The following is a 19,751-nucleotide window of genomic DNA, read 5'->3' on the forward strand; positions in this document are numbered from 1 at the left end:
GTGGCTACATCTAAAGAGGTCTGCTTGAAGTGGTCCATTGCTGTAGTCAGTCTCCAAGAAAAACACATAAAATACACAAAACCTCCCTAATGCAAACTGGTAAGATTGTGATAAGTCAGGCATGTTTTACCATCCATGGTTTGTATGTAGCTGTATCATTATGACATTGTGTAATAAAGAATATCCAGCAGCTTCCAGATAACCTATTAAAATATTGCTGTTGATTCTAAGTGGGCGTTCCAATCCTGAGCTTTGTCTCATATGATTTACAGTACTTTTTACACAGAGGCTTGATCTTTGTAATGGAACTGGATCACACACCATGTTGGAAGGATGAGAATTATTTTTCTTAGGCTCTGTAACATTATGGGACACGATCAGTATGGAAGGATAATATCTAGCTATCACTTCCTTTCAGATGCTCAATTTTGGTGCTCAAGCCACACATTTTTTGTTGTTCAGTCACACAGTCAAGTCCAACTCCTTGTGATCCCATAGGCCAAGTCACGCCAGGCCCCCCTGTCTTCCACCATCCTCCTAAGTCTGCTCAAATTTATGTTAGTTACATCAGTAATGCTTTCCAGCCATCTCATCTTTTGCCGTCCCCTTCTTTTTTTGCCTTCTGTCTTTCCCAACATCAAAGTCTTCTCCTGTGAGTGCTCCCTTCTCATTTGGTGGCCAAAGTATTTGAGCTTCAGCACTTGACCTTCCAGGAAACAGTCAAGGATACAGGAATATATACTATGTGTGCTCCTCATAATATGCGTGTTTGCCATTTTAAAGGAATGGGTACTGCACTGAAGTACAAAAACCATGGGTACTGCACTGAAGTACAAAAACTGAGCCCCAGATTTTTGAAGGAGGTGATTTTCAGGTTGTGCAGCCATCATCTAAATATATACATTAGGCTGGTTTCCTTAGTCTAGTAAGCCTGGTTAATTTATTGTTATTCAAAATGTATCAATCTACATCATTGGCAATGTCTTTCATTTTATTAGAAAGAGCTCACAGCAATCCATATGGTAATCCACATCCACAACCTATTTTATAGATTGCACATGGGGAACTTAAAGAAGCATATGTATGTGAAGGCATTTTGGATGTGGCAGATGCTAGGAAGCTTGGGTTTGGTTTTCTGGCCGAGTTTTAAATCCTGAAGTGTAAATCTTTCATTCTCCTCTTTTCACAGATCTTATTTACTTTTCACTTCTTTATTTGTTTATTTAAAGCATTTATATGCTGACTTCCAAAACCTGCTGAAAGCAGTTCACAACATAAAACATAAAATCATAAAGCAAAATCTTTAAAATTAACAACAATTAAAAGCTAGCCAATAAAACCCAGGAACGTAAAAGTGCATAAAAATGCAGTTCATAAAGTATATGGCAGCCTAAATGATCCTCATAACAGTCCTCAGGCTAGCAGCAGATTATAAAAACAGTTAAAAAGAGCAAATACCCAATTAAAAATCTGGGTAAAAAGAAATGTCTGGCCTGGCCTCTAAAAAAGAGCAGTCCAGGCACTGGAGAGGGGATGAAAAAGCCCTGTCTCTGGTCACTACCCACCTCATCACTGCAGCCTTTGTGATTAATGATGATGATATTGGATTTATATGCCACCCTATACTCTGAATCTCAGAGTCTCAGAATGGCTCACAATCTTCTTTATCTTCCTCTGCCACAACAGATACCCTGTGAGGTGGGTGGGGCTGAGAGAGGGTGAGCGTAGTCACCTGTTTGGTTGCCAGGGTGCCTGGAGACTCAACTCACACACATCTGCCAGGAGAACGTGGGTTTTGTCTACCAGACTGTAAGGGACTTGTGTGAGTACTAACAGCCACAACGTTGCAGCAGCACTCCGTGTCTCTGGAAGAGTGCTAACCAGGAGAACAGATGGGTTTCCAGTCGCTCCATGCGATCACCATCTTGGCCGTTGCAGCAGAAGAAGTTGCGCCACCAGGAACTGTCCAGGCAAGCGGTTTCCAGCCTTGACCATAGAATCCATATGGGAAGGTTAACATCACCAGCAGCTATCTTCCTGCAGTGCCAGACTCCACTACAGCAAAGTGGGAGGCTCACGTACTCAACAGATGTCACCTATGCATAAGGCAATCAAGCTTATCTTAGGCGTGGATCCTGTCAGACTGCCTAAGCCTTTGTCCAATGGAACCCAAGACAAAGGATGGTGCCAGTAGAAGAGTGAAGAAGAAGAACATCTTCGCCCAGAGCCAAATTTCTTTGTATAGATCAGGTATTACCTTAGGTAGCAATTTGGCCCTCTATTGTCACTTTTAGATAAGTTTTGATAGCTTTTAATCACTTCCACCCCAATAATTTCACCCATTCTTTCCCTTAATGGTCATCCTGGAGCCTCCCCCTTTGGCCCATTGTTACCTGGAAGTCCAATCAGTTAACCAGGGCCAGGTCTGCTCATTGGCCAGGTATGGGCATCCAATTAGGTGCCCCCAATATTGGCTACCACATAAGTCCAGCCCTTATAGTCATTGCAGAGCCTCCCCTTTTTCTGAGGTCATGTACCAGCTGACCACCTGTCATCCGCCCCTGTACCTCCCATCCCCTAAGGGCTCAAGGTAGTCCTTATAACCTGTGACCCAGCTCCCCACAGGTGTGCATCTAGCAGTACCCCATTCCTGCTGTTTAGATACATCCCCGATTCCTGATTAGTTGAGGGTCCCTTTCCCCATCACCCTATTTTTTCACCATTGGAGCCTTCCTGGAAGACTACAATTGGTAATTATCGCCCTGTTTGTCCATCCTTATGTTACCTTTATGCATTTCTCTCTATTTTTATTAGGTCTGTATGTGTGTTGTGTAAGAAAAAGCCCCCTACTTTTCATACACATGGACATCGTGGTCACCCGTCTGGGTGCCAGAGTGCCTGGAGACAGAGCTCTCACACATCTGACAGAAGGACGTGGGTATGCCTACCAGAATGGAAAGGACTTATGGCTACTAACAGCCACAACGCAAAAGCAGCGCTCCATGTTCCTGGAAGAGCGGCAGCAAGGAAAGCAGATTGTCACGACTCGAGCCTCGGGTAGGCAACGGCTGCTGGCGTCCCGGCAGTCAGCCAGAACTCTTGCAGCCGGCTGAGGTTTTCAAGGAGCAGCACAGGCGTTATCTTAAACAGTCCAATTAGTCAAAACCATAAATCAGTCCGAGCCGAGGGATGAGACAGAGAGCGTAAACACAGGAATGCCGAGGGTCGGGTACTCAGAGAGAGCAAAGCCGAATGAAGTCAAATTACCAAAGCAAGTCCACAGGGCAGAGTCACAGTCCAGAGTTCCGAGGTCCAAGGTCCAAGCCGGGTCAGAAATATGCGGGTTCTCACAGGAGTCAAGAGGGTGCAGAGCGTGGTCACGTCCCAGGAGGATCGTTCGTTGCCAGCACAGTTTGCCAAAGGGCCAGGATTGCAGATATACTGTGCTGGCTTGTTAACCCATTAGTATGCCGGGCTTAGATCTCTTCTCCCCCGCATGCGTGCTTCACTCCTTCTGTTTCTAATCTCCTGCCGTCTCCTTTCACGGAGCCGGCTAACAGGTGGTGGAGATTCAGGAGGGGATGAGCTGGGGCCCGGCGTGGCCTGATCAGTTCCAGGTGGCTCCTGCTGCCGGCTTGCCTCCTCAGGACTTACGTCCAGGGCTGTTAAAGGTGCCTGCTCTGAGCTAGCAGGTGCTGAGTCAGGGGCAGGCATGACACTATCCCCCCCCTCAGGCCCCCCCTCATCCAAACCGCCTGGCTTATCCGGGTAGGCCTCATGGAATTGCCGGAGCAGGTCAGGGGCATGCAGGTGGGTAGCCGGTTCCCAGGAACGGTCTTCGGGGGGGTAGCCCTCCCAGTCCACTAGATACTGGAGCTGCCCTCGGTGCAGCCGGGAGTCCAGGATCTGATGGACCTCGTATTCCTCATCATCATCCACCAAAACCGGTGGTGGAGGTGGTGGTGGAACATCTCGGTTAGGGTCCGGTGCAGCTGCTGGTTGGAGGAGGGAGCGGTGAAAAACCGGGTGTACCCGGAGGTGGACTGGAAGGCGTAGGCGGAACGCCACAGGGTTGATTTGCGCCTCGATCGGGAACGGGCCGATGAAACGAGCAGTTAACTTGGAGGACTGGCCAGGGGTCCGGAGATACCGGGTAGAGAGCCAGACTGAGTCCCCGACCTTGAGGGATGGTCCTTCCTGGCGATGCCGATCTGCGGCCAGTTTATACGCGTCTTTGGCGTGCTGAAGCTGGGCGCGCAGGAGGTCATGGAGCGCATGAAGTTCCTCTATCCGGTTGTCTGCTGCGGGGACATCGGCGGAGGGGCCGAGCGGAGGGAAAAATCGGGGGTGCTGTCCGTAGTTGGCCGCAAACGGTGTGGTCTGTGTGGAGCTATGTACGGCATTGTTGTAGGCGAACTCTGCCAGTGGTAGCAGTGAGGCCCAGTTATCTTGTTGGTAACTGGTGTAACAGCGTAGGTACTGTTCCAGGGTTGCGTTGGTGCGTTCAGTCTGGCCATCGGTCTGGGGATGGTATGCAGAAGATAAATGGAGCTCCGTCCCCAGACCTTGCTGGAAAGCTTGCCAAAAGCGGGAGGTAAATTGCGGGCCTCGATCCGAAACAATCTGCTTGGGTAACCCATGCAGGCGAAAAACGTGGGCCAGATATAGCTGGGCGGTTTCTGGTCCTGACGGTACTTTGGCGCAGGGGACAAAATGGGCCATCTTGGTGAATAGATCCACCACGACGAAGATGCACGTGTGTCCCTGGGATCGGGGCAGATCCACGATGAAGTCCATGGACACAACGTCCCAGGGACCGGAGGGAGAAGGAAGGGGCTGCAGGAGACTGGAGGGCTTGGCAGGTATGTTTTTAGCTCGGCGGCAGACCTCACAGGAAGCCACATACCGACTGATGTCCGCTCGGACACGTGGCCACCAAAAGTCTCTGGTCAGCAGATGGGCTGTTTTGTGTTGCCTGAAGTGGCCGGCCGGGGGTGCGTCGTGGGTGAGGCGGAGGATGCTGGATCGGAGAGGCCCAGGAGGAACGTATAACTGCTCCCGATGGTAGAGCAGCCCATCCCGGGTGGTCAATTCTCCTTCAGTATCTTGCTGTGGTTCCTGCAGGTGCTTTTGGGCCCAGGGGTCTGTAGCCTGACTGGCCTGTATCTCGGCCACTAAGGCTGGTACAGTCAGGGTGGCGGCAAAGACCGTAGGTGGCAGGATGCTAGCCTTGGGGGCTTCTGTAGCGCTTGGGGTGCCATAATCGGGTCGGCGGGACAGAGCGTCGGCTTTCTGGTTTTGGGTGTGCGGGATATATGAGATGGTGACGTTGAACCGGGAGAAGAACAGGGACCACCGAATTTGTCGCTGGTTCAGCCGGCGGGTGGTCTGCAGGTGTTCTAAGTTTCGGTGGTCCGTGAATACTTGGACCGGGTGTCTTGCCCCTTCAAGGTGGTGACACCAAACCTCGAAAGCCACCTTGATGGCCAAGAGTTCTCTTTCCCATATCGTATAGTTGCGTTCGGCGGTGGAGAGCTGCCGGGAGTAGTAAGCGCAGGGCTGCCATGGCTGGCTGGGGTCGTCCCGCTGGGAGAGCACGGCCCCGATGGCCACACTGGACGCGTCTGCTTCCGCCATGAAGGGTAGGCGGGGATCAGGGTATCTCAGGAGGGGACTGGAGGAGAAACGGCGCTTGAGGTTGCGGAAAGCCTGGTCGGCTTCCAGAGTCCATTGGAAAGGTTCCTTGGGACGGAGGAGCCGAGTCAAGGGCTTGGTTAGGTTGGCGTACCCAGCGATGAACTGCCGGTAGTAGTTGGCGAAGCCCAGGAGGCGCTGGACGTCCTTCCGATTCTGGGGGGCTTGCCACTGAAGGATGGCGTCAACCTTCTTTGGATCCATCTGAGTCCCTTGGGGAGAGATGATGTGACCCAAGAACTCGACCGACGGGAGATGGAAGGTGCATTTTTCCAGCTTAGCATAGAGGCGGTGAGCTCTGAGCCGCTGTAGCACCTGTTGTACGTGTTGGACGTGTTCCTGCACGGAGGTGGAGTAGATCAAGATGTCATCCAGGTAAATAATCAGGAACCGGTCCAGAAGGTCGCGGAACACGTCTTTCATGAACCGTTGGAACACGGCAGGGGCATTTGTGAGCCCAAATGGCATGACCAGGTGTTCGTACTGGCCATACCTGGTACCAAAAGCGGTCTTCCACTCGTCCCCTGCTTTAATACGGACCAAGTTGTAGGCCCCTTGAAGATCGAGCTTGGTGTAGATGGTAGCCCCTTTTACACGGTCGAGGAGCTCCGGGATCAGTGGAAGCGGGTAACGGTTCCGGATGGTGATTTTGTTGAGTGCCCGGTAGTCATTGCAGAGCCGCAAGTCTCCTGTTTTCTTTTTCACGAACAGGACAGGCGAGGACAATGGTGAGGTGGATGGTCAAATGAACCCTCGGGCCAAGTTCTTCTCCAAGTATTCCCGTAGGGCAGCCAGCTCCAGGTCCGCCATGGGGTATAGGCGGCCTGCTGGTAACGGGGCGCCGGGCACCAGGTCAATGGCACAATCGTAGGGCCGATGTGGGGGAAGCTGGTCTGCCTCCTTTTCGTCAAAGACATCTGCGAACTCCTGGTAGGGAGTGGGTAGTGTGATGGCGGCCCCCAGGAGAATGGTGGGGAGCGAGGAGCTGGATGGACTATCAGGAGGCACCGGAACCGGACCCGGATGCAGAGTGGATCGTGACGCAGGGGCACTTGGAAATTGTAGGTCTCGTTGTACCCAGTCCACATGAGGGTTGTGAGCCTGAAGCCAGGACAGGCCTAGGATGACGGGAAATCGTGGCATGCGGGCAAGGTCAAAGGTTTGTTTCTCTTGGTGTTGCTGGACCCATAGGACGAGTGGTTGAGTCTCTTGAATGACGGGTCCAGAGCGCAGCAGACGTCCGTCTATGGCCTCGACCAGGGTAGGGATCTTCTTTTCCCGGATGGGGATGCCATGCTCCTTGGCAAAGAGGTTGTCCATATAGCAGCAGGCAGCCCCTGAGTCCAACATGGCATGTACAAAAATCCACCGACCGTCGGGGAGCTGCAGACGAATCGGAATCAGGAACGGGGTGTGTGGTGGATAGACGGAGCTGGAGGACCTCAAGAAGTGCCCCAGGCCGGGAGCTCCAACTAGACCTGGGGCTGGCCTTTTACCGGGGCAGCAGAGCTTGTGGGACGCTTTAATTTGGCCAGACAGGTACCTGCAAAATGTCCGGCTTCGCCACAATAGAGGCACAAGTTGTAGTTGCGTCGCCGGGTCTTCTCCTCGGGAGTCAGGCGAGGGCGGGTGACACCCAGCTGCATGGGTTCCGCAGCTGGAGGAAGAGCTATGGTACCTGGAGCGGGAGCAGCTGTGGGGACCCTTGCTGGAGCGTGGCTCCCTTTCTGTTTCTGGCGGCGACTCTGCAGCCGCCCATCAATACGCAGGCACAACAGGATCAGGCCTTGTAGTGTGGCTGGTTGGTCACTGCGGGCCATATATTATATATTGGTCCATTAGGGCGGCTTCATTCCAGGCCAGGTCTTGAGCAAGCAACTGGAATTCAGTGGTGTAGTGAGAGACAGAGTTTTGGCCCTGTTGCAACGTCCGTATTTTGCGGTTGGCTGTCTCAGCCCGCACTGGGTTGGCATATGTAGCCATAAAATGAGCCTTGAAACGTGGGTAGTCTGATAGCAGCGGCGATGGTTCCAACAGCAGGGGAGTGGCCCATTTGGCTGCTTGCCCTTTTAGCAGGCTCAAAATGAAACAGACCTTGGTCTTGTCTGTGGGAAAATCAGTTTGCCTTATCTCTATATACAGTTCACATTGAGCAAGGAAGGCAGGGAATTCTTCCAGACTCCCTCCAAACTTGTCAGGGGCACTCACCGGGCAGCGGGAACGAGGAGCTGCTGCCATGGCCAGGGCAGTAGCGTTGGAAGCCATTTGTTGCTGTAGTGTGATTACAGCCTGCGTCAGCTGCTGCACCTGGTCTAGGAGACCCATCAGTGGGTCAGCCCCTCCTGCTGCTTGGTCGGTCATGGAGGAGCCTGGTGAGTTATGGGTGCTGGCAAGCTGTCACGACTCGAGCCTCGGGTAGGCAATGGCTGCTGGCGTCCCGGCAGTCAGCCAGAACTCTTGCAGCCGGCTGAGGTTTTCAGGGAGCAGCACAGGCGTTATCTTAAACAGTCCAATTAGTCAAAACCATAAATCAGTCCGAGCCGAGGGATGAGACAGAGAGCGTAAACACAGGAATGCCGAGGGTCGGGTACTCAGAGAGAGCAAAGCCGAATGAAGTCAAATTACCAAAGCAAGTCCACAGAGCAGAGTCACAGTCCAGAGTTCCGAGGTCCAAGGTCCAAGTCGGGTCAGAAATATGCGGGTTCTCACAGGAGTCAAGAGGGTGCAGAGCGTGGTCACGTCCCAGGAGGATCGTTCGTTGCCAGCACAGTTTGCCAAAGGGCCAGGATTGCAGATATACTGTGCTGGCTTGTTAACCCATTAGTATGCCGGGCTTAGATCTCTTCTCCCCCGCATGCGTGCTTCACTCCTTCTGTTTCTAATCTCCTGCCGTCTCCTTTCACGGAGCCGACTAACAGGTGGTGGAAATTCAGGAGGGGATGAGCTGGGGCCCGGCGTGGCCTGATCAGTTCCAGGTGGCTCCTGCTGCCGGCTTGCCTCCTCAGGACTCACGTCCAGGGCTGTTAAAGGTGCCTGCTCTGAGCTAGCAGGTGCTGAGTCAGGGGCAGGCATGACACAGATGGTTTCCAGTTGTGTCGCCATCTCTATCTTGGAGCAGAAGGAAAGCACGCCGTTAGGAGCTATCCAGACGAAGTGGTTTTCAGCCTTGACCATAGAATCCACTTTGGAAGGCTAACACCAGCTATTTTCCAGCAGTACTGGAACTCCATTTCAGAACAGCGGGAGGCACACGTATGCAACAGATGTGAGCCACCCATGGAACCATCAAGCTTATCCAGGCATGGATCCTGCCAGACCACCCAAGCCTTTGTCCAACGAAACCCAGGACAAAGACTGGTGCCAAGAAGAAGACTAAAGAAGAGGAAGACCATCTTCAGCCAGAGCCAAGTTCCTTTGTGTAAACCGGGTGTTACCTAGGCAATGATTTGGCTCTCTATTGTCACCCTTTTAGATAAATTTAATAGTCTTGAGCATCTCCCCACCCAATAATCTCTCCCAATCTTCTCCCCAACTGTCATTTTGGAGCCTCACCCAGGTCCATTGCAACCTGAAAGTCTAACCCGGTACCCCTGGACCAAGCTTGTTCATTGGTCAGTCATGGGCACCCAATTAGGTGCCACCAATTAACTTGCTATTGGCTACTGCAGAAGTCCAGCCCTTATGGTCACTGCAGAGCCTCCACTTTCTCCTCCCTCGTACCTCCCAGTCCCTGAGAGTCTAAGGTAGTCTATTTAACCTCTGACCCAACTCTACTCAGGTGTGCTTCTAGCAGTATCCCAATTCCACTGTCTAGATGCTAAGGCCAAGTTTCGGGCCCCCTCTTCCACTTCCTCGCTTGTCACCATTGGAGCCTTCCTTGAAGACTACGATCGGTAATTATCACCCTGTTTGGCTACCCATGTGTTGTCTCTATATCTCTCCCTATTTTTCTGAGGACTGTATGAATGTTTCCTGAGCACATTGTCTTGTACGTATGCCTATATTTTCTAGAATAAATTTTAATTGTTTTTACTCAATTGGAGTCCTTGGTAGATTTAAGCATTAATTTCTGGATGTGGAATCCTGTATACACAGGTAAAAGATCCTGATTAAGCCAGGTGCTCACCTGACAATTCCCCAAACTCGTTTTGAGGGCATTTTGACTTACAGTTGTATGTATCCATTACCTTGTATGTGCATTCTATATTTTCCTGTAATAAATTCATGATTGTTTTACTGAATTAGTGTCCTTGGCAGATTTAGCAATGATTTCTGGAGGTGGAATCCTGTATACATAGATTCTAGATCCTTTTTAAGCCAAAGGTGCCCACCAGTCAATTCCCCAACCTCTTTTGAGGGCATTTTGGCTTACAAGAGCTCTTAAAGCAGCTGCCCTTTCAAGGGCAACTCCAAGAGCTACGGCTACGGCAGCTAAGGCCATTCCAGCAGCTGCAAGTGGAGGAGTGGGAAATCAAACCTGGTTCTCCCAGATAAGAGGCCATGCACTTAACCACTACACCAAACTGGCTCCTAGTGTTAAGTACCATCAAATTGGCTCCAAATCATGGCAACCCTGTAAGTCAGTGTCCTTCATATCAACAGCCTTGCTCAGGTCTTACTAACAAAAGGCCATGGCTTCCTTGACTCAGTAAATCCATTGCATGCTGGGTCTTCCTCTTTTCCTGCTGTCTTCAGCCTTTCCCAGCATTATTGTTTTTTACTGAGACTTTTGCCTTCTCATAATGTGACCCAAGTATGACAGCAACAGCTTTATCATTTTAGCTTCTAGAGAGAGCTCGAGCTTGATTTTATCTGGAACCCACTTATTTGTCTTTTGAGCAGTCCACATTATCCCCAAAACTCTCCTCCAACACCACTTTTCTAATTAATCAACTTTCTTCCTGTCAGCTTTCTTCATTTCTTCAGGTTTCACTCCCATACACAGTAATAGGGGATACTATGGCATGACTTAATTTGATTTTGGTTGCCAGCAATACATCCTTATCCTTAAGAATCTTTTCTAGTTCCTTCACGGCTGCCCTTCCCAATCTTTTTTCTGGTAGCAGAAAAAAGAACACAGAACAGAAATAAAACATGTTTTTGTCAACGGAGGTTTTATATTCACATTACAGATCTATTAAAGAAAAATATTATTTACACCTTGCTCCATACAGAACAAGGTTAGAATGTATGTTTTGTTTCCTTCCATTGTCAAAACTATATATCAGTGGTTTATCTTATTGCAAACATTATCAAGATTATCAATAGTTTGTGCTGTCAGGATTATCTATTAATTTCAAGTAACAGGTACTTGATATGCATGACAATCTATGCCATGAAAAACACTAAAAATAATACAGTTTCATTTTTTATTTGCCACAAAAGATTAATCTACATTTGTTCAGATTTCCTATTTATCTTTTCTAAATTGCATCTGAAATAGAATCTGACATGATCCAATAACTGAATTTGAAGACTCAGTAACAATCTACCAACTCCCAAAATGCTTAAAGGAGATCCTGTCTCTTCCAATGTATCCTTTGAATAGAATATAGATGGCATCTAAAATGATACAATAACTCAACTTGAAACCTCAGTGGTCAATCAACCAACAACTTTCAAATGCCAAAGGGTGATTATGTCCTTTCAAAGAAAGACTTTTAAAGAATGGAGGTTTATACTGAAATGATGCAGGCACTGAATTTAAAAACTGAGTGGCCAAACATCCACCACCTTTAAAACGCTTTACGATTATTCTGTTATCTTTCAAAGAGAATTTGTAGAACACTACAGACAGCAAAGTAAAAAATGGAAGCAGGAAATCATCAACCATTTGGCCAGAATCCAAAAGCATATTTAAGAACACCCTTCTCAGTGGGCTTAAACATCCTTAACATCACGTTATATCAAAACAAAAAAATAAAGAAAAACACATGCAGATGACTTTCATGAATTACAGCCCTCTTAATCAGGTATGTGAAATATGAAAATGCTTCCTTACACATCTGGTGAAGTAAGGCATGAAGTTGTAATGGCACAACAAATCTATTAGTCTTTGAGGTACTGCAAGACTTTAAGGTACTACGGACTGACATAGGCCCTGCTCTAAAATCTATCATCAGTGTTGGGTTATGGCCTCTGAGCTCTAGATTAGCAGTGCAATCCTCAACAGGGCTACTCAGAATCCTATTAGAGTCTATTCAATGGGGATTTGCAAACTTCCACAGATTTATGGCAATACTGGTATTTTCTGATATTCCCAAATCTTAATACTAGTATGGTATTAAGATTCAGGATTTTTTGAAAAATCTCAATTTTTCCCATCTCTATTATACTCTGTGGGGACCATTATAGTCAATGGCTTCTGATGTTTCAAAAAGATTGGACCAAGATTGAAAAAACTGAAAAGATTAAGAGCCAGTTTGGTGTAGTGGTTAAGTGCACAGACTCTTATCTGAGAGAACTGTGTTTGATTCCCCACTCCTCCACTTGCAGCTGCTGGAATGGCCTTGGGTCAGCCATAGATCTTTTAGGAGTTGTCCTTGAAAGGGCAGCTGCTGTGAGAGCTCTCAGCCCCACCTACCTCACAGGGTGTTTGTTGTGTGGCTGCTCTGAGACTCTGAGATTCAGAGTATAGGGCAGGATATAAATCCAATATCTTCTTCTTCTTCCCACCAAAGAAGATTCCCCATTCTCCATTGTTTTCAATGGGAGAAAATAAGGCATTTAAAGGCATCCCTTTAAATGCCTTCTCCAAGAGCAAGTTCACCCAGAAGGTGTTTAAAGGGACTGCAATCCCTTTAAACACCCTTTAAGGACTTTAAGGACTATCCAGAAAAATCCCAAATATTTTTGGCATTCTAGGGGCTCAGCTATTTTCAGATAACTGAAAATCTTTGAATATCTTTTCAGATAACTGAAAAGATAGTCAAATGTATATTTGGCTGAAATAATATTTTTTTCATCTTTGGTATAGCTGAATGCACACCCCTAACTCAGAAAGGAGAAGCAGAAATGCCAGTCAGAGAAATGCCAGTCAAGTTCCATGTGCCCCTGAAAGTGACACTAATACAAGTCTCTCACAAAGTCAAGCTGGTTTACATTGAGACAAACCTATTTATATCTTCTGGCTTTCACTTCACCCACATGAGTCTCTGATATATAAACTAGGCATAGGACGTATTGCTTTTCCTTCAGTCTGCTTAATCTATCTGGGCTTAATCTATCTGAGTCAGAAATATCAAGAACTACAGAGAAAGAAAAAGGTAAATATGCCCTTCTTTTTTGAATGTGTGACCAATACGGAGATTTATTGCTAAGGTCCAAGGTAATGGGGATGAAAGCTGAGCTTTAGATGGCATAGTGACACCATTATATAAAAGACTGGAGGCCCTAGCAGGGACATATAAAATGAGGGTCTTACTGGTATTCTAACGGGTGAAGAGTTAAGATACATGGACCCAAAACATCTGCCTTGGCAGGCAGCAATAACTAATTTAGGAATACTAATCTGAGGCCCACTCACCTGAACATAAAATGCATGCTAAATAATACAACTGACTCCTTTAGGTTACATGAGGCTGCCTGCTACAGAAGTCAAAACATGTATCCTGGTGCCTGTATGAGGCTCTGAGGAACCATTACAGAAGATTCAGCCAGGACACACAACTAGATAGGCTTCTAGTGCTACCCACATCAACAAGGGGACCACCAGTATCCCCAGCAATTTTAGTTATTTTTATATACATGTCAGCTCAGAAGAGAAGCAGAAATGCCCAGCCAGTATGTTTATATATTTCTTGAGCTTTTAGGGGCATGTCTCTGGGGCAGGGTAACATGCTGCCAGGAAATTAAGAACTCATTTTAAGAACATTCTTCTGCAATATCAGCCCATTTCAACCTGCATTCATTTATTGCTGTGTGTTGTTAATAGGGTAATAACTAGTCAGGGGTGTCAAACTCATTTGATTTGAGGGCTGAAGCTAACATAAATGAGACTTTGTTGGGCTGGGCCATGTTGAGATGGCCCATCTGTGTACCTATTTAAGATTAGGTAGCAGAGTTATGAACTTTATAAAGGACACATTTTTAAAAAAAACACCCTTAAAATATGCTTAAAACATTAGCACTCATTGGTCTTAAAGGTGCTTTCTTTGTATTTCTGCCATGGGATCCAGGGAACTGGGCAAAGGAAACTCTGGCTCTTTCCTTCCTTCCCCAGGGGACCAGAAGGGGGAGAAGCCTCAGCCAATAGAAGAAAGAGAGGCTTGGCTCAGGAGCAAGTTCTCCCTCCCCCCTTCCTCCCCAAGGGAGGAGCCTCAGTCAATGGAGAAAACAGCGGTTTTGCTCTGTAGCTGCTGTGCAATTGAGCTAGCCTGGCAAGGCAAGCTGTGATACAGAAGGACGCAAGAGAGAGGGAGAAGGAAGCAGATGACAGCCAATTGTTTAGGGGCCTGATAGGAGGCATCTGGGGGCCTGATTTGGCCCATGGGACGCATGTTTGACATACACACCCCCGTATAGATGGTATAATTTTGATAACATTTAGTGTTTAAATTATGTGGCCAAATCCTGCCAGTGAACCTGATTGCAATTGCTGGCAGTCTTATAAGGGCCAATTCATACAATTTAATGGAGTATATCAAGACAGTGGGTAGGGTGGATCTATGCAGAGATGATTCATGTTGAAATAGGCATGTTAATTCCCCAATTATAACTCAATTTGCTGTACAAATACAAAACGGGTAAGTGGTAGTGTGACAGATGTGGATTAAACTGGGAATGGGGTTAAGCACACCACCTCTCATATACCAATTCTCTCCTGCTAAAGATTTCAACCCTGAATTAAATTAGGAGCCCTGTGCAGGGCTGGCTCCAGGCAAGGTGATCTCAGGTGGCAGGTCTTGCAGAAAGGCAGCTTCCACCTCTCTGACTATCCCTGCTGCCTTCACCCCCTCCACTGCACAGAAATGTGAATTTATGGATCTACTGACAAAAACATGCAAACTACCACTAAAATCTGCCTTCATTCCTGGGGACTGGAAGGTAGCTAATGCAACCCTAGTCTTTTAAAAGAGTTTCAGAGGAAATCTGGGAAATTACAGGCCAGTCAGTCTTAACGTTGATACTGGGTAAATTGGTGGGATCCATTATTTAAGATAGAATTAGTAGGCACATTGATGTACAAAAGCTTTTGAGGAAGAATCAGCATGGGTTCTCTAAGGGAAGATCTTGTCTCACTAACCTTTAAGAGTTCTTTGAGGGGGTGAATGAACACATAGACAAGAATGACCCAGTAGATGTTGTTTACTTAGACTTCCAGAAAGCTTTTGATAAAGTTCCTCATCAAAGGCCCCTAAGTAAACTCAGCAGTCATGCGATAAGAGGATATGTCCTCTTGTGGATTAAAAACTAGTTAATTAACAGAAGAAAAGATTGAGTATAACTGACCAGTTTTCACAGTGGAAAGTGGTAAGCAGTCACAAGTGCTTGTTAAATTGTTCATTAATAATTTGGAGTTGGGAGTAAGCAGTGAAGTGGCTAAGTTTGCAGATGACTCTAAGTTGTTCAGGGCAGTGAAAACTAGGGAGGACTATGAGGCTCGCCAGAGGGATCCATGGAGGCTGGATGAGTGGGTGTCAATGTGGCAAATGAGGCAAGTGCAAAGTAATACACATTAGAGCAAAAAAGCCTAACTATAAAAATACATTAATGGAGTCTGAACTGGCGGTAACTGACCAGAAGAGAAATCTTGGAATTGTACTAGACAACTTACTGAAGATGTTGACTCAGAGTGTGGCTGCAATAAAAAAAGACAAATGCTATACTGGAGATTATTAGAAAGGGGACTGAAAACAAATCAGCCAGTATTAATTTTTATTTTTCGGATTTATATTCTGCCCTCCCTGCAAATGGGCTCACAGACAGTAACTAGGCCATTAGGCAAATATAAGCAATTAATAAATAATTAAAATATATAACATAAAAATTAAAAATGATTGCACCATTTGTTGTGTGCATAGTCTCAGAAGCTGGTGCTGCAGGACTCTGATGTTTTAATTTGGCAGCAAAGAAACAATATCTTCAGCAGAAGAGGCCAACTTTTTTTTTTGGATGCCTGCCACCTCAGGCAAAGGCCTGACAGAGCAGCTGTGTTGTGGTAAAAGGTCCCGCCAGGGCCCTGATCTCATGGAGGAGCATGTTCCACCAGGCTGGGGCCAGGGCAGAAAAGGCTCTGGTTCTGGTCGAGGCTAAGGGAACATCTCTCAGGCCAGGGACAGCCAGCAGATATTGCTCAGCAGAGCACAAGGCTCTCTGGGGCACATATGGAGAGAGGCAGTCCCTCAGGTAGTCCCAGGCTGTGCAAGGCTTTGAAGGTCAATACCAGTACCCTGAAGCAGATCTGGTACTCAATTGGTAGCCAGTGCCATTGGTGTAGTGTTGGCAGAATGTGTGCCCGCACAGGCAACACAATCAGCAGCCATACCACCATATTTTGCACCAGATGGAGTTTCCAGATCAACTGCAAGGGCAAGCCCACAAAGAGCAAATTACAGTAATCAGTCTTGGAAGTGACCATTACATGGGTGGGTCACTGTAATCAAGTCCTGGGGGGAGAGATATGGGGCCAGTTGTCTCACCTGTTGGAAATGATAAAACAATGGTGCAGCCTCATTTGGAATACAGTGTGCAGTTCTTGTCACTGCACCTCAAAGAAGGTATTATAGCATTGGAAAAGGTGCAGAAAGGGGCAACTAAAATGACTGAGGATATGGAACACCTTCTCTATGAAGAGAGGTTAAAAAGGTTAGGGCTCTTTAGCTGGATAAACAATAATTGAGGAATAACATGATAGAGGTTTACAAAATTGTGCATGGGATAGAGAAGGTAGTAGAAGAACTCATGAGCACTCAATGACACCAATGAGGAGGCTTAGAACAGAATTTTAAAAGTACTTCTTCATCCAAAGAGTAATTAACACATGGAATTCACTGCTGCAGTTTGTGTTCCTATTCTTCCTTTGAGCTCAAGCCACCTTGAGCCAGTCACTCTTGTTTCTTAATCTAACTCAGAGGTTTGTTTGGTAGGAGGGTCACCTGTATAATGAGGCACCTAAGGCAAGTGTTGATTGTGGTGGATTTGGTGGGACAGCAAATCCCATCTACCATCAGCTAGCATAATCAGTTCTTTATTTCTTGCATTGTTCATTGTATGACTTGTCCCTCTCTCTATATATGCCCTCTCTGTCCCTCTCTCTCTATATGCCCTATCAGATGTTAAAATAGGACAGGTCCTTCTTCTTAGGATGTTACAGATCCTTATACAGCAGGGGTGGCCAACACTAGCTCTCCAGATGTTTTTTGCCTACAACTCCCATCAGCCCCAGCTATTGGCCATGCTGGCTGGGTCTGATGGGAGTTGTAGGCAAAAAACATCTGGAGAGCTACCGTTGGCCACCCCTGTTATACAGTCTCTATTACCCTGAAGCTTGCTGCAGCTCCTGAGGCAAGCACATGATCAATGGCTGAGTTCCCAGTGAAGAGGTTTGTGTGCACTTCTGACACAGCATCCAAGAAAAAGAACCCTCCTTGTTGCAAGGAGTTTTTATCACATCTGTTTCAACACCCCCTGATCCTGATTAAGTCACACCTTTTCCTAGATTCTCCTTCCTGAAGACTTTTAGCCTTAATGCCTCCAAACCTCTGTTCCCTGCTTGGAGAAGGGAAAGAGCTTGACCCACTCATTATCTGTCCTGATGGCTCTATTAGCATTTGTATAAAGTGGGCTGTCTGGAAAGTAATTGCCCTGACTTCCCCCCTCCTCCCATCTGGTCTCTGCCCAGAGGGGGAAAAAAACCTGTCAAAACCTACCTAAAGTGTAGGTTTGGCTTTTTTCAAACCTCTGAGGACAAAATGCTTTTCTGAACATTTTATACTATTTTTATTGCACTATCAATTTTACAAAACTGTAGTGGTGTACTAAGGGGGCAGTGTGCCTCAGGTACAGTTTAAAGAATGCTTTTAAAAGATGCTCACCCTCAAAGACAGTATTGTCCTGCCACCTCCAGTCAAATGTCTTCCCTTTTATTTTCAAAATGCAGTTCTGGCTACAGCCACTAGGGGGACAGGAAATTGGAGTATAGTAAAAAACAACAACACAGCAGCTTCGGGGCAGGTGGGAATTTCACAAACAGGAAGCGTCACACATTACGTGTCCAGACTGAAATAACCTGATAGTATGCTGCGTCATCTTTGAAGGTCTGGACTTTCTCCGCCATCAACTTGCTCTGGCATAGATCTGGGGCAAGTCAGGATGACCATAAATGTCATTTGATTGGCAGATGGGGATGTGTAGACTAACACAATTAATCAGTCAGGGATAAAGCCCTGTGCCGTGATTAATGGTATGTCTGACTGCACCCCAAGGGAACAGGTACCAAAATAATCCAATTTGAAGAAGGATTCTGAGGGGGGGGGGAGCACAGTGACTGACTACCAGGAGGCAGATGTTGCTGTCTGATGATCATGCACTTTTAATCCGATGGAAAACAGCAGTGACAACTGATTAAACTGTATGTCTGAATAGGGCCTACGACTGGCTAAGCAGTTTTCTCCAAGATTTAACAGATTGTTAACAAATTTCCTTAACAGATTGTGCTGATAGCTGCTACAGTAATTGCCAGCCTGCCAGTCATTTTCTCCAATAGCCTGCCTCTCTCTCCCTTTCCTTGGATCCAGCTCAGTCAGATCTTGCAAAGCAGTAGTTAGGGTGTTGCAGCAAGATGAAACAATCTTTTCCTCTCTTAACTTCTCTCCCTCTTTTCCACATGTTTTTCATTCATTTCTGTCTCCCTTCACCTAATTTTTCTATGCCCCACCCCACTTTATTTTCACTTCTTGGTAAGACCCTCTCATCTCTATCCTACTTGGTGACAGAATGTATTTAAGAGCAGCATAATATCAAACCTTTGTTAATATTATGCTAGGTACTCTGTACTTTTTAGTAGTTCTACTGGGGTGCAAAAATGCCCCCCCTTCTGTTTCTACCATGGAGATTCTCTGGTTTGATCTTAGTCCTTTGGAAACAATGGAGGATGGGGACACCTTCTTTGAGGGGGTACTGTGTTTCTTAGCATCCAGTCTAGTTAAGCTATTTTGTGAGGCTTTGGCTAGTGTTGGTTAGCAAAAGTTAGTACAAAGGCAGACTCCTAGCTCTCAAAAATGTCTTATAGATGTTTGGGATGGTTATTTCTTGGTCTTCAAAATGGAGAACAGAAGCCCTCCCAAGTGCCTGCTCAGAATACAAGTGGTGTGATGGATTTTTTTTTTCTTGCTGTCAAGTCACAGATGTCTTTTGGTGACCCCACAGGGTTTTGAAGGCAAGAGACATTCAGAGGTGGTTTACCACTGCCTGCCTCCACATTGGCCCTGCTTAGCTTCTGAGATCTGAGGAGATCATTCTATCTTGGGGTTGTCCAGGTCAGGACTTGGCTGAGAGTAATGTGACAGGCCCAAGGTCACCCAGCAAGCTTCCATGGCATGAGTGGAGATTTGAACCTGGATTTTCCAGATCCTACTCCAACACTTTAAGCACTACACTACACTGGCTCTCCTGATGGAATAGTGTGTTGGAATTTGTTTTTTGTTTTTTTTTACTGACATGATTATATATATGAAGTTAAATAGAATGAATTTTTCACTGTCTTTCTTTTCTGGCCATTGAATACAAAGTTTGGGTATGGTGGCACCTTTAAGACCAAACTTTGTTCTTCTTCAGACCAATATGGCTACCCACCTGAATGTACTTCCCAGCCGTTATTATAATTCATTTTATGTCATGATTATTAATGAAAATAATTTTGTTATATGGGGGAAGGGCCTTAACCTAGGTAGCCCTGCCTAGCCTGGTCTTATCAGGTCACAGAAGTTAAGCAGGGTGAATCTGGAGGCAGGAAATGGCAAACCACCCCTGTCTGTCTCTTCCTTGAAAACCCTACAGGATTGCCATAAATCAGTTAAGACGTGATGGCAAGAAGAGAAAGAGAGAGAGGGTGTGTG

The 19,751-nt window shown here is 46.8% G+C and overlaps 1 protein-coding gene across 1 annotated transcript in view; it reads left to right on the plus strand.

Moving 5' to 3' along the window:
- The first annotated feature begins 12,922 nt into the window (after window positions 1–12,922).
- The window catches only part of KBTBD12 (kelch repeat and BTB domain containing 12), a 63,808-nt gene continuing 56,979 nt past the window's right edge, over window positions 12,923–19,751 (plus strand). The window contains exon 1 of the mRNA XM_060239692.1: window positions 12,923–12,959. The gene's annotated coding sequence lies outside the window, so the exon portion shown is untranslated. The remainder of the gene's footprint in view (window positions 12,960–19,751) is intronic.

Source organism: Heteronotia binoei, chromosome 5, assembly GCF_032191835.1.
Source record: "Heteronotia binoei isolate CCM8104 ecotype False Entrance Well chromosome 5, APGP_CSIRO_Hbin_v1, whole genome shotgun sequence".
Classification (NCBI taxonomy): domain Eukaryota; kingdom Metazoa; phylum Chordata; class Lepidosauria; order Squamata; family Gekkonidae; genus Heteronotia; species Heteronotia binoei.